The sequence below is a fragment of the Pristiophorus japonicus genome, chromosome 2, assembly GCF_044704955.1.
Source record: "Pristiophorus japonicus isolate sPriJap1 chromosome 2, sPriJap1.hap1, whole genome shotgun sequence".
Lineage (NCBI taxonomy): Eukaryota > Metazoa > Chordata > Chondrichthyes > Pristiophoridae > Pristiophorus > Pristiophorus japonicus.
In genome coordinates this window covers 85301493-85315065 of record NC_091978.1, presented here as the reverse complement: position 1 = coordinate 85315065, position 13573 = coordinate 85301493, and the positions used below count along the sequence as shown (strand labels likewise).

Genomic DNA, 13573 nt, shown 5'->3' with positions numbered 1-13573 from the left:
AATACGGAGACCAGAACTGTACGCCATACTGTATGTGTGGCCTCACCAATACCCTGTACAGTTGTAGCAGGACTCCTCTGCTTTTATACTCATCCCCCTTGCAATAAAGGCCAACATTCCATTTGCCTTTCTGATTACTTGCTGTACCTGCATACTAACTTTTTGTGTTTCATGCACAAGGACTCCCAGATCCCTCTGTACTGCAGCACTCTGCAATTTTTCTCCATTTAAATTAAATTTGGTTTTCTATTTTTTCTGCCAAAGTGGATAACCTCACATTTTCCCACATTATACATCTGCCAAATTTTTGCCCACTCACTTAACCTGTCTATATCCTTTTGCAGATTTTTTGTGTCCTCCCCACAATTTGCTTTCCCACCCATCTTTGTATCATCAGCAAACTTTGCTACATTACACTCAGTCCCTTCACCCAAATCATTAATATAGATTGTAAATAGTTGAGGCCCCAGCACCGATCCCTGCAATATCCCACAAGTTACGGTTTGCTAACCGGAAAATGATTCATTTATCCCGACTCTCTGTTTTCTGAGCCTATCCTCTATCTTCACAAAGCTTTCTCCTATATTACAAAATATTTCGAACATTATCCTACAATGTTAAAATTCAGCATTTAAAAAAAATTATAAACATCAAAATAATGAAGGCAAAGAATCCAAAAAACCATCTTCTCCTACACTTTTATCTTTTTTCCCCTCACCAACCCCTATGTAAAGCACCATGGGATTAGGTTTCTGCTTTAATGTTCTCTTCAAAAATACTAACAACGTACTTCAAGTATCTTCTGTTTTGGTTTGATTGCGGGTATTTAGTTTTTTTGCTTTTTAAATATATATTTTAATTGTTGTTTTCTCACCTTTTGTCCAAATAACCATCGAGCTCCGCCCACCCGTCCATCAATGCGAAATCGCCATTGGCAACGGCGCACGAAAATGACGTCAGGGGACACAGGGTCATTGGCCAGAAACCAAAAAAAGGAGGGAAAATGGTTTGGTTCTTTAGTTGTGTGTGTGTGCGGGGAGGGGGGGAAGTCACTTCAAAACAATAAGTCGCCAAACTATTTATTCTTAAGTGGTGTTTAATTTTTTTGTAACATAAAGATGATGGCCGTAACGTCTGGTGACGTCAGAGGAGTTAAAATGGCGGCCGGGATTTGAAGCGGTCACGTGAGCGGCGGGGCTTTGTGAGCACATTGGCAGGTAAATGAGTGGCGGCCGTGCCCGGGCTGCTCACAGGGGGCCTTTTAAACATACAAACTGCACGTCGTCGCCAGTTCCTCGGTGCTTTAAATCGTTGTGCAGCTAACGGAAAGGTGACCGCGCGGGGGCGGACGCGGTTTGTTTGTTTGTCGCGCAGTGTTGGATTGTATTTGTGGTTTTTTGTAAGAGGCTGGTGGTCGTGCTTTCACCTTTTTTTTATATATAATGAGGGAGCGGTGGGGGAAGGGGGGAAAAAGTGGACAGGCGGATTGATTGATTGCAGTGGCCTGCACCCCCCGGACCCCGGCTTCTTCTTCACCCCCACCATCTACTCTCTTTTTGTTATGTGTGTGTGTGTGTGTCGCACTGGTAACTCCAACATGGCGTCACATGTTGCTGGGGTGAAGGCAAGGCCTCGGGCCCGCTACGATACCCGTCTGTTTTATTGTGGCTGTACCCGGGGGGGGGGGGACACTTGCCGCTGGGCCTGGAGGCGATGTGGCGGGGGTGGGGAAGATTGGGGACCTCGTCGAGTCATCCTAGTGTTTTTATTGTAATATAAACGTTTTTCATTTTGGAGCTGGCAAGTTTTTTCGTGCATTCTTACGAACCCCCCCCCCCCCCTCCAAGTCACTTTAAAGAGACGGCCTGTGAAATCCATAGAGTGCAGAAGAATGTGCAGATATTGAGTGCGAATAGCGGCCGTAACATACTTGCAAGGTCCTTTGGAATTAAGGGAGGGGGTGCAGTTTTTCCTTTATTGAGACGGAGTTCTTTATAAACCGTGAGCAGGCGGATTTTTCAGTTCGGTGATTGGGTTACACGGTGAATGTGCTTGTTTTGATGAGTTTTAGAATTCCGTAGTTTAGCTGAAATCTGGCAGAATAAAATTGACTGCTTTAACGTGGCCCTCGGCTTCCATAGAGATTATTTTGTCCGTTGGGGCGTGGAGCAGCTGCTTCCTGGAGAAGAAAGATGATTTTTGGGGAGGGGGAGAAATGTGAGCTTGACCCTACAAAGTAACCAGACGCGTCCCAATTTGAAATGAGAGCTGCCTTAAAAATCTAAGCATTGGAGCTCCAGGTATTTAATTCAAAATATTGTGAAGCTCAGTGATTTTTTTAAAAACTCAAATACTACAATAAGTACTTGGTCTGCTAACTTCTAGCTCTGCCCTTGAAAGAATAGCCTTGTATTCCGCTAGTAACTTTTGGAGTGAGGAGGGAAAGAGGCCAGGATTGATTTGCCCAGTCTGTACTGTTAGCTGATCTCAAATCTCTTTGGCGCCCCCTGTGAAGCGTAGTCTGTTAACTTCCTGTCTCGGCTCACAATTGAAGAATGTCAATGTGGATGAGATACCACCGGGTGCTGAGTGCCAGTGGAATTATATTGAGGAGAGGGCCTGACACGAAAAGGAAGCGAAAACCTGTACATGTCTAAACTTGTATCATAACAATTTTCATCAAGTTTTTTTGGCAACTTGTATGGAAGCATATTATTTTTTTAATATTGTAAAAATGTAAAGCACTAATGTAAATGTTCCTGTTAAAGCTAAGTGTAATGGTCTTTCCTCAAGGTGTACAATTTGGCTGAGCTATGAATCACATTCAACACAAATTTGAGAAAGAACAGGATAAGTCTTTGCAGGAGCATTCAATATTTTGATTAGATGTAGTCATGCAATTGGTGTCAGTGATATTCATAGAATCATGCAGCACAGAAGGAGGCCATTCGACCCATGTTGTGCTGGCTCTTTGAAAGAGCTATCTGTTTAGTCCCATTCTCTCTTTTTTTCCCCTTATGCCCCACACTTATTTCCCTTTAGTATGTATCCGATTCCTTTTTGGAAGTTACCATTGAATCTGCTACCACCATACTTTTGGACAGTACATTCCAGATCATAACTTGTTGCTTAAAAATAATTCTCTCTTGCCCTCCTCGTTCTTTTGTCAACTATCTTAAATCTGTGTCCTCTCGTTACTGACCCTCCTGGCAGTGGAAATCATTTTCCCTACTCTGTTAAAATCCCTCATTATTTTGAATACCTAGTGAACCATCCCTGCACTAATGAGAACAATCCTAGCTTTTCTAGCACCTCCACATAACTGAAGTTCCTCATTCTGATTTCATTGCAGTAAATCTCTGCACCCTCTCCAAGGCCTGGATATCCTTCCTAAGGTGTGGTGCCCAGAATTGTACACAATACTCCAGCTGAGGCCTAACCAGTGATTTATAAAAGTTTGCCATTTGCTTTTGTGTATACTATATTTATAAAGCCATGGATCCCATATGCTTTTTAACAACTTTATTATGTTCTGCCACCTTAAGATTTGTGTATGTGAACCCCATGTGTCTGTTACTGCACCCCTGTTAAAATTGTATCATTTTGTTTGTATTGCCTCTTCTCATTCATCCTTCCAAAGTGCATGATTTTACACTTCTCTACATTAAATTTTATCTGCCCATTTCACCAGTCTATGTCCTCTTCAAATCTTCTATCCTCCCCACTGTTTACTGCATTTCCAAGTTTATCTGCAAATGTTTTCAAATTATGCCTCCAATACATGAGTCCAAGTCATAAACATAGATCAAAGAATAATGATCCTAATACAGACATCACTATACTTGCCTCCAGTATGATACAGCCTTTCACTGCTACTCTCTGCTTTCTGTCCCTTAGCCAATTTTGCTTCCATACTGCCACTGCCCCCTTTAATTCCATGAGTTCAATTTTGCTAACCATTGTAGTATGGGACACTTTATCAAATATCTTATGAAAACCCATATGTACAACATCATCTGCCCTGTTATTTCATCATAACTCAATCAAGTTTGTCAAGACACTATTTGCTGTTAACAAATCTATGATGGCTGTCATTTATTTGTTTTTCGAAGTGACAATTTTGTCCTGGATTATGGTCTCTAGAAGTTTACCCACCACTGATAGGCTAGCTGGCCAGTAGTTACTAGGTTTATCCCCTTCTTTTGAACAAGTATAACATTTGCAACCCTCCAGTCATCTGGCACCACTCCTATATCCAAGGTGGATGAAGGATTATGGGCAGAGCTGTTGCTATTTCCACTTTGCTTCCCTCAGCAACCTGAGATTGGGTGACTTTTCTGCTTTAAGCACTGTCAACCTTTTAAGTACCTCCTATCTATTTTGATCCTCTCCAATTTCTCTACCTCCTCCCTCTTTACTGTGACATTGCAGCATTCTCTTTTGTGAAGACTGATGCAAAGTACTCATTTAGCCATTGCTCAGTGGGTAGCATTCTCATGAGTCAGGTTGTGGGTTCAAGCCCCACTCCAGAGACTTCACACAATCTAAGCTGGCATTACTTTGGGAGTGATCCACTGTAGGCGGTCATGTCTTATGGATGAGATGTTAAACCCAAGCATATGTAAAAGATTCCTTTGCAGTGATTCAAAGAAGAGCAGGGGAGTTCTCCCTGGAGTCCTGGCCAATATATATATATCCCTTAACCAACATCACTTTATTTAAAAAAAAATTATCTGGTTATCACATTGCTGTTGGGACTTTGCTGTATGCAGTTTGACTGTTGCGTTTCTTGCATTACAACAGTGACTACACTCCAAAAGCATTTCATTAACTGTAAAGTGCTTTAGGATGTCATGATCGTGAAAGTTGCTATATAAATGTCGATCTAATACCTCAACCATCCCCTGCCTCTGAGATGATTTCTGTTTTGGTTCCTAATCAGTTGCCTTCCTTTGACTATCCTGTTACTCTTTTTTAAAAAAAAAAATTATACTTTCTAGTACACTCTCGTTGCCCCTCATTTCATTTCTCAGTTCTTTGTGCTTTCTCTATTCTGCTTGACACACTCCTGTATTATGAACCAGACATTTATCATTTTTGTTTTTCTGTTTGTTTAGCCTTGATCTCTTTATTCATTCAGGGAGAATCTCAAAACTAATTTTAGGCTCCACTTTCCCAATTGTAAATATTACAATATTCAATAAGCGGAAGCCATGTTTGATGTAAAGGGGAGAAATAACTCTTCTTGGTAGTCTGTCGTATCCAGCAAAGACATTTATGTGCTAATCATCAATGGCATGTGTCTTCAAGTGGCTGTATAGGCCAATTCTGGATGCACATAGTCTCTTGCATGTCAGATAAGGGAAGTTCGATGTGCCTGATACTGACAGTACTGCCACCTGATGTCGTCTATCTCTAGTGTCCCGCAGGCGTTGACATCGGCTTTCTTCGAAGGTCTGGCAGGCACACCCCGTGAGGGTTCGCCACTGGATTTTATTAGCTGATGTATTCTCGAGGTACTTTGGTCGGCTGCCTTGATGCAATCTTTGTAGCGCGTGCGGGGGCGCCCCTGGTGTCTTCGACCTTCACAAAGCTTGCCGTAAAAAGCTGACTCGGGATCCTTGACATCCATGCAGATGACATGTCCTGCCCACTGGAACTGGGCTCGCATGATCATCACCTCGATGCTAGTTGATTGTGCTCTCTCCAGAATCTCAAAGTTTGACACCCGGTCTTGCCAGCGTATGTGGAGTATAGATCTGAGACTCTGCATATGGAAAGCTTCCAACTTTTTGATGTGATGCCTGTAAGGTGTCCAGGTCTCACATCCATAAAGGAGAGATGAGGGAACGACTGCTCTATACACCAACAGTTTAGTTGACAGTCGGATGTGGTGGTGACTCAACACCTTAGTGCGCAAGCGACCAAGTGCCTGGCTGGCTTTACAGATCCTTGCATCAATCTCCTTGTCCAAGGACCCATCACTTGATATGGTGCTGCCAAGGTACTTGAAGCTGTCCACTGACTTTAGTTGTACACTGCCGATGAAGACTGGGAGCAGGTGCTGTGGTGCCAGGGGCAGGCTGATAGAGAACCTCGGTTTTACTAAGGCTGATGGTGAGGCCAAACAATTCTGTTGCCTCAGCAAATTTGCTGAGCATGAATTGTAGGTCACTCTCCTTGTGTGCCATAAGGGCGCAGTCGTCAGCAAAGAGTGCCTCTCGGATGAGTCGTTTTCGTACTTTGGTCCTTGCTGCAAGGCGGCGGAGGTCGAACAGCGAACCATCTAATCGATATTTCAGGTAGACCACAAACTCCAAGTCTTTTATGGCATAGTTCAAGATGCAGGTAAAGAATAGGTTGAATAGAACTGGAGCGAGTACACAACCTTGTTTCACTCCATTTGAGATGGCAAATGGGGCTGTGGTTGTGCCGTCTGAGAGCGCTTCACCTGTCATGTCATGAAACAGCTCAATGATGTGGACAGACTTCCTTGGGCACCCAAGTTTCGTCAAGATTGACCACAGTGCTACTCTGTTAACAGTATCAAAGGCCTTGGTGAGGTTAATAAATACAGCGTACAGGTCCATGTTCTGCTTAATGCACTTTTCCTGCAGTCTATAATTACTCGTGGGGGGGTATGTTTTTAGGAGGGTCCAGTTTTCTCCCTTATGTATATGCTGACCTGTGTTGCTTTGCAATTCCATGGGCACTGGCTGCCCTCCAGTACCTCATCTAAGTGGCAAGTTTTCATACAAGCCTGGACAAAATTTTGGCAGGCTATTAACTGTGGAATGGGGCATCAAAGATGAGTGATTCTGCTGCCGTGTGTCTTTCAGCAGAAATCATGGAATACTGATCAGAAATGGGTACTTAAAACTGTTTTCTCTCCTTGGGCCAGGGTGGTAAGACCAGTTGCCATCCCAGCTAAGATTTGTAATTAGCACAGGCCAGACTGAACTTTCCTGGTCAGTGATTCATTTCCATCATGAGCAATGAATTTTGCCAACTGAGTCATTTAGTGAATGGATTGTTCATGCTCCTGTAAAAAGGGGTCACAATTATAAACTTTATTAATTGACTATATAGCACCTTTTATGTCTATGTCCGAAGATGTTTCAAAAATGGATGCAAGAAAAACTGATGCTGAGCCAGGAAGGGATCGAATTAGAAGGGTGACAAAGCTTATTGGAAGAGATTGGTTTGAGTTTGAGGTTTATTAACTTGTCCTTGGAAAGTGGGTGACTGGTGGCATTTATTGCCAATCTCATTGCCCTGAGAACTTGGGTTGACGTCAAATGTTTGAACACTTTTTAGAGAGCATTAAGAGCCAACTGTAGACTAAACAAGGTAGAGAGGATAGGTTTAATTACTCAAAATATTAGTGAACCAGTTGATCCTGCAGCTTTCCTGATTATTTTTCTAGTGGCATTTATAGACCAGTTTTGAATTCATGCTGCTTTTAATTTCCTTATCAGATGTGTTTGTATGTATTAAATGTGATTGTTTTGCTCTTATGAAACTCAGCAGCTATAGAATTTAAATTTTACTAATTTCTCTTGGAGGCTTGTAGATCTTACGGTAAAAACTTGCTGTTTTGTTTCCTGGAATATGGCTTAGAAATGATCAAATTCACAGATCAATGCCTAAAAGGATGAAGATGCCCTTTTTTTGGGTGGGGATGGGGTCTAAACCGTGCGATGCTTATTGTGAAATGAAATTACTGTTGGAATTTTGCTATAAGCTAAGAAGTGTAAATCTCTTGGCTAGCAATCTATTTTAAGACGAGCATAGTTTGAGATTATCTTTTGAGACAGGTGTGTATGTGTATTCATATTCCTATTTTTTTCCTGCTTGGAGACTACATCCCAGCAAACTTTATTAAAGCCAGGAAGTATGTATGCGTGACCTCCGACTGGCTATGGGAGGAAATGTAAAATTTGCTAAATGAAGCGGAGGATTGAGCCGTGTTGTATTGTTGGTTTGGCTGCTACTGCTCCATTTAGGACTGGAATAGGGTAATATGTGAAGAATTGATGGTGTCCAGCATGACTCATCGTCGGGGGAGGGTATATGGAGAAGGGAGGAAAAGTGAGTAACTAGTATAAGTGCAGGATGTCCTTGCGATCCATGTGCCAAAAAACTTCAGGGGAAATCACTCTGCCAAAGTAACGATGCAAACTAAATGGTTACAGCACAGAAGGAGGCTATTCGGCCCGTCGGGCCCCTGCCGACACTACATAAGAACATAAGAAATAGGAGCAGGCCATACGACCCCTTGAGCCTGCTCTGCCATTCAATAAGATCATGGCTGATCTGATCATAGACTCGGCTCCACTTCCCTGCCTGCTCCCCATAATCCTTTACTCACTTATCGCTCACAAATCTCTTATATCTGCGTTAAATATATTCAATGATTCAACCTCCACAGCTCTCTGGGGCAGAGAATTCCATAGGTTTACAACTCTCTAAGAAATTCTTCCTCCTCCTCAGTTTTAAATGGGCGGCCCATGATTTATAGTTTCTCCTACGTGAAAATATCCTCTCTGCATCCACCTTGTCGAGCCCCCTGATTATCTTATGTTTCAATAAAATCACCTCTCATTCTTCTGAACTCCAATGTGCAAGTTAATCAAGGATTTGTAAAAGACAGATTGTGTTTGACTAGTCTAATTGAATTTTTTGATGAAGTAATCGAGAAGGTTGATACAGGGAATGCAGTGGATGTTTTCTCTGAATTTTAAGAAAGTGCTTGACAAAGTCCCACATAAAAGGCTGGTTAACAAAATTGAGGCTCATGGAATAAGAGGGTTAGTGTCAGCTTGGACACAGATTTAAGGTTTTGGGCAAGAGATAAAGGGGGGATGTGAGAGAGCCTCTTTACGCAACCAGTGGTAATGACCTGGAAGTCGCTGCCGACGAGGGTGGTGGAAGTGGAGACGATCAATAATTTCAAAAGGAAATTGGATAGGCACTTGAGGGAAATAAACTTGCAGAGCTACAGGGATAGAGCGGGGAAATGGGACTGACTGGATTATTGTACAGAGAGCCGGCATGGACTTGATGGGCTGAATGGCCTCCTTCTGTGCCGTAATGACTTAAATGATTACTCCTATAGATTCACCCATCTTTGTGTGGAGGACTATTTCAGCAGTTGAAGAAATGTACCTTCCAGTTAATTGCTGTCAGTTTGTACTGAGCTGTCTGCTAGACTACCCATGCTTGGGGCTGAAATATAGCAATGATTGGATCAGGGCATGGTTACCACCTTAAACTCTGCACCTTTTGCCTTTCATCTTATATTTTTTTGCATCTCACGTATCTTGGTGTATTAAAGTTGCTATAAAATGCAAATACTGGAAAGGATTTCAGTTCATCACTGGTAGTTGTGTCCTCTTATCAGCCCCAATCCACAGCTCCAGCAAAATATTCTAGGTTGACCTCGAGTGCTGCATTGCTTTCGGTACTATTTGGGATGCCATCATCTTGTCTCCATACCTCTTTCCATTTGCCTTTTGAGCTACTTATTCCCAAGCCAGTTTGAATTTTGTCTTTTCATAGAATCAGAATAGTACAGCACAGAAGGAGGAGGCCATTTGGTCTAATGAGTCTTAGCTGGCTCTTTCAAAGAATTAGTCCCACTGCCCTGCTCTTTCCCCATATCCCTGCAATGGTTTCTCCTTCAAGTATTTATCCAATTCCCCTTTAAAGGCTACTATTCTGTATCCACCACCCTATTAGTGCATTCCAAATCCTAACCATCATCATCATCATTGGCAGTCGCTCGGGATCGAGGAAGACTTGTTTCCACTCTTAGCATGAGTTTTTAAGTGGCTGTACAGTCCAATACGAGAACCACAGTTTCTGTCGCGGGTGGGACAGATAGTCGTTGAGGGAAAGGGTGGGCAGGGAGCCTGGTTTGCCACACGCTCCTTCCACTGCCTGCGCTTGATTTCTGCATGCTCTCAGTGCCTATACTCGAGGGGCTCAGCACCCTCCCGAATGCACTTCCTCCACAGGGCGGTCTATGGCCAAGGACTCCCAGGTGTCAGTGGGGATATTGCACTTTATCAGGGAGGCTTTGAGGGTGTCCTTGTAACGTTTCCTCTGCCCGCCTTTGGCTCGTTTGCCGTGGACGAGTTCCAAGTAGAGCGCTTGCTTTGGGAGTCTCGTGTCTGGCGTGCGAACTATGTGGCCTGCCCAGCAGAGCTGATCGGAGTGTGGTCAGTGCTTCAATGCTGGGGATGTTGGCCTCGATGAGGACGCTAATGTTTGTGCGTCTGTCCTCCCAGGGGATTTGCAGGATCTTGCGGAGACATCGCTAGTGGTATTTCTCCAGTGACTTGGTGTCTACTGCACATGGTCCACATCTCTGAGCCATACAGGAGGGCGGTTATTACTACGGCCCTGTAGACTGAGCTTGCTGACACTTGTTGCGTAAAATGTGTTTCCACATGTTCCCTCTGTCCTTTTCATAAATTTCTGCCCTCTGGTTATAGACCCTTCAACCATTGGAAACTATTTCTCCCACCCTTCATGATTTTAAACACCTATCAAATCTCCTTGGCCTTCTCTGCTCTGAGAACAACCCCAGCTTCTCCAATCTATCCACAAAACTAATCTCTCATCCCTGGAACCAAACAGGTCTGCAATTCTGAAATGCCTGGGTTCTTTGAGACAGTATTTCTATAGCGACTTTCACACCTAATTGCTTCACCGCTCATGAGGTTCTTTTTGAAGTGGAGTCACTGTTGTAATCTGGGATTTAGTTTCAGATTTCCTCTGTTCCTTTTTTTTAAAAAAAAAATAGCAAAGTTGCCACTTTACTTTGCAGACCTATAATTTTATTTTTCAAAAACTTGTGTTTAAAATAGAGAATATAACTTAGCTGATTCTAGAAATATTAACCATAATGGTTTTGTGGTTGTTTTAAATTGTATGGGTACTTTACTAGAACCGCAATATGTTATTGCAGCTTTGTGACACACACTGTATGGTGTCTTTCACGCTGCAAACAGTTATTTCCAACTACAATTATAGAATTTAATATAATAAATGTGATTTAACAATTTGGATTGCCAATTCAGTAGAATATACTTCTCCAATTTTCCTAAAGGGTTTATTCGATACTAGTCATGGGAGCAATACTTGAACATTCTGGGCACTTCTGTGGCAGGACTGTTGGTCACTTATGGAGAAATAAATGGAAAGGATTTCAGTCCTCACTGGTATCCAGTGTATTTGTGTCTACTTGTTTCAGCCCTAATCTGGGTTGATGCTTCACCGCAGTGCTCCATTGTTGCAGGAGATGCTGGGTTTTTATTTCATGGACAACCGATTTTATTTTCCTCCTTGCATAAATGCTTATGTTGCTGGAGCAACAGCTGACTGGGACCTTTGAACAGATACACGGGTGTGGGTCTTTGCCAGATGATCAGTGAATTCCTGGTACAGGGCCTTGGAAAACACTGTCTCCTTCCAGAGATCAGGGGTCAGATAGCTGTAAGTTTTGGAGATGACATCAAAAGTAGCTTTAGCAAAGTTGCCCAGGCTGAGGTGCAGCAATCGTCAATGCCAGCCATCTGAAGCAGTTTCTTGCAGACAGGGGCCAAGACAATGCCAGTACCATGGGGCGCAGTGATCAGACGCACCAAAACTGAACCTCAACGGCCAGTCACCTTGCTTAGTATGGTGTGTGATTTTCCAATTTTGTTACCCCAGTAACCCCTCTGTACAGGGATGATTGACAGTTTCGCCAGAATGATAGGTCCACGAATGGTAGTGGCTACTTCCTTAGAACACGACACCTAATCCAACACATCTGTTAAAGTCGCCAATAGCAACGAAAGCCTTGAACCTTGTGTGTTGACCAGCATGGTTTGTTTCTGCATAGGCAAGGTCGATCCCAGGAAGAGGTCAATGATTTCCGACTCCTTGATAGGAAGGGAGAAGAGGTAAATTTCCTCCTGAGTCTTGATCTTCATATCCTTCACCAAATGCCCAAGCTTGGTTACTGGTATCTACTTATCTTTATCCTTCCTATCATGGCCTCTGCCATGCCCCCTATCGTGGCCTCAGCCGTGCCCATGGGAGCCAAAGTCACTGCGGAAACCTGCTCGAACACCGACATAGTCAGTCACATGCTGTTTATTTAGCTGAGATGTTAAAGTGAAGTTGTTAAGCAACAGGAGTAGAACATTCAGACCCGAAAGCCGACCACACTTGCCTGCCTGTGTTCGATATCCTTTGATACCCTTGCCTAACACACATCCAACAAACTCGAACTTGAAAATTTAAATTGTCCCAGCAACTACAGCCTTTTGGAGGAGAGGTCCAGATGTCCACTAACCTTTGTGTGGAGAAAGTGCTTCCTGATTTCATTCCTGAATGGCACTGTTTTAATTTTAAGATTATGACCTCTAGTGTAGTATATACTCTATAGAAACATAGAAAATAGGTGCAAGAGTAGGCCATTCGGCCCTTTTGAGCCTGCACCACCATTCAATATGATCATGGCTGATCATGCAACTTCAGTACCCTATTCCTGCTTTCTCTCCATACCCCTTGATCCCTTCTAGCCGTAAGGGCCACATCTAACTCCCTTTTGAATATATCCAATGAACTGGCATCAACAACTTTTTGTAGCAGAGAATTCCACAAGTTCACAATTCTGAGTGAAGAAGTTTATCCTCATCTCTGTCTTACATGGCTTACCCCATATCCTTAGACTGATCCCTGGTTCTGGATTACCCCAACATCGAAATGCAGTCTTCCTGCATTTTTAACCTGTCCAATCCCGTCAGACTTTTATGTTTCTGAGATCCCCTCATTCATCTAAATTCCAGTGAATATAAGCCTAGTCGATCCAGTCTTTCTTCATATATCAGTCCTGCCATCCTGGGAAATCAGTCTGGTGAACCTTCGCTGCACTCCCTCAATAGCAAGAATGTCCTTCCTCAGATTAGGAGACCAAAACTACACAATATTCAAGGTGTGGCATCGCCAAGACCCTGTACAATTGCTCTTAAGCTCAAATCCTCTTGCTATGAAGGCCAACATGCCATTTGCCGCCTTCACTGCATGCCAACTTTCAATGACTGATGTACCATGACACCCAGGTCTCGTTGCACCTCCCCTTTTCCTAATCTGTCACCATTCAGATAATCTGCCCTCCTGTTTTTGCCACACAGTGGATAACCTCACATTTATCTACATAATCTGCCATGCATTTGCCCACTCATTGAACCTGTCCGTCACCCTGCAGCCTCTTAGCATCCTCCTCACAGCTCGCACTGCCACCCAGCTTAGTGTCCTCTGCAAACATGGCGATATTACATTCAATTCCTTTGTCTAAATCACTAATTTATATTGTAAATAGCTGGGGTCCCAGCACTGAACCTTGCGGTACCCCACTAGTCACTGCCTACCTATCTGAAAAGGACCCGTTTATTCCTACTCTTTGCTTCCTGTCTGTCAACCAGTTCTCTATCCACGTCAATACATTACCCCCAATACCATGCACTTCAATTATGCACACTAATCTCTTGTGTGGGACCTTGTCAAAAGCCTTTTG

The 13573-nt window shown here is 43.2% G+C and overlaps 1 protein-coding gene and 1 pseudogene across 10 annotated transcripts in view; one reads left to right on the top strand and one right to left on the bottom strand.

Moving 5' to 3' along the window:
• Window positions 1–1223: 1223 nt before the first annotated feature.
• The window catches only part of ubap2a (ubiquitin associated protein 2a), a 134093-nt gene continuing 121743 nt past the window's right edge, over window positions 1224–13573 (top strand). For all 10 annotated transcript variants that reach the window (XM_070868169.1, XM_070868178.1, XM_070868137.1 and 7 more), the window contains exon 1: window positions 1224–1330. The gene's annotated coding sequence lies outside the window, so the exon portion shown is untranslated. The remainder of the gene's footprint in view (window positions 1331–13573) is intronic.
• Window positions 11317–12719, bottom strand: LOC139228783 (small ribosomal subunit protein uS5-like; annotated as a pseudogene).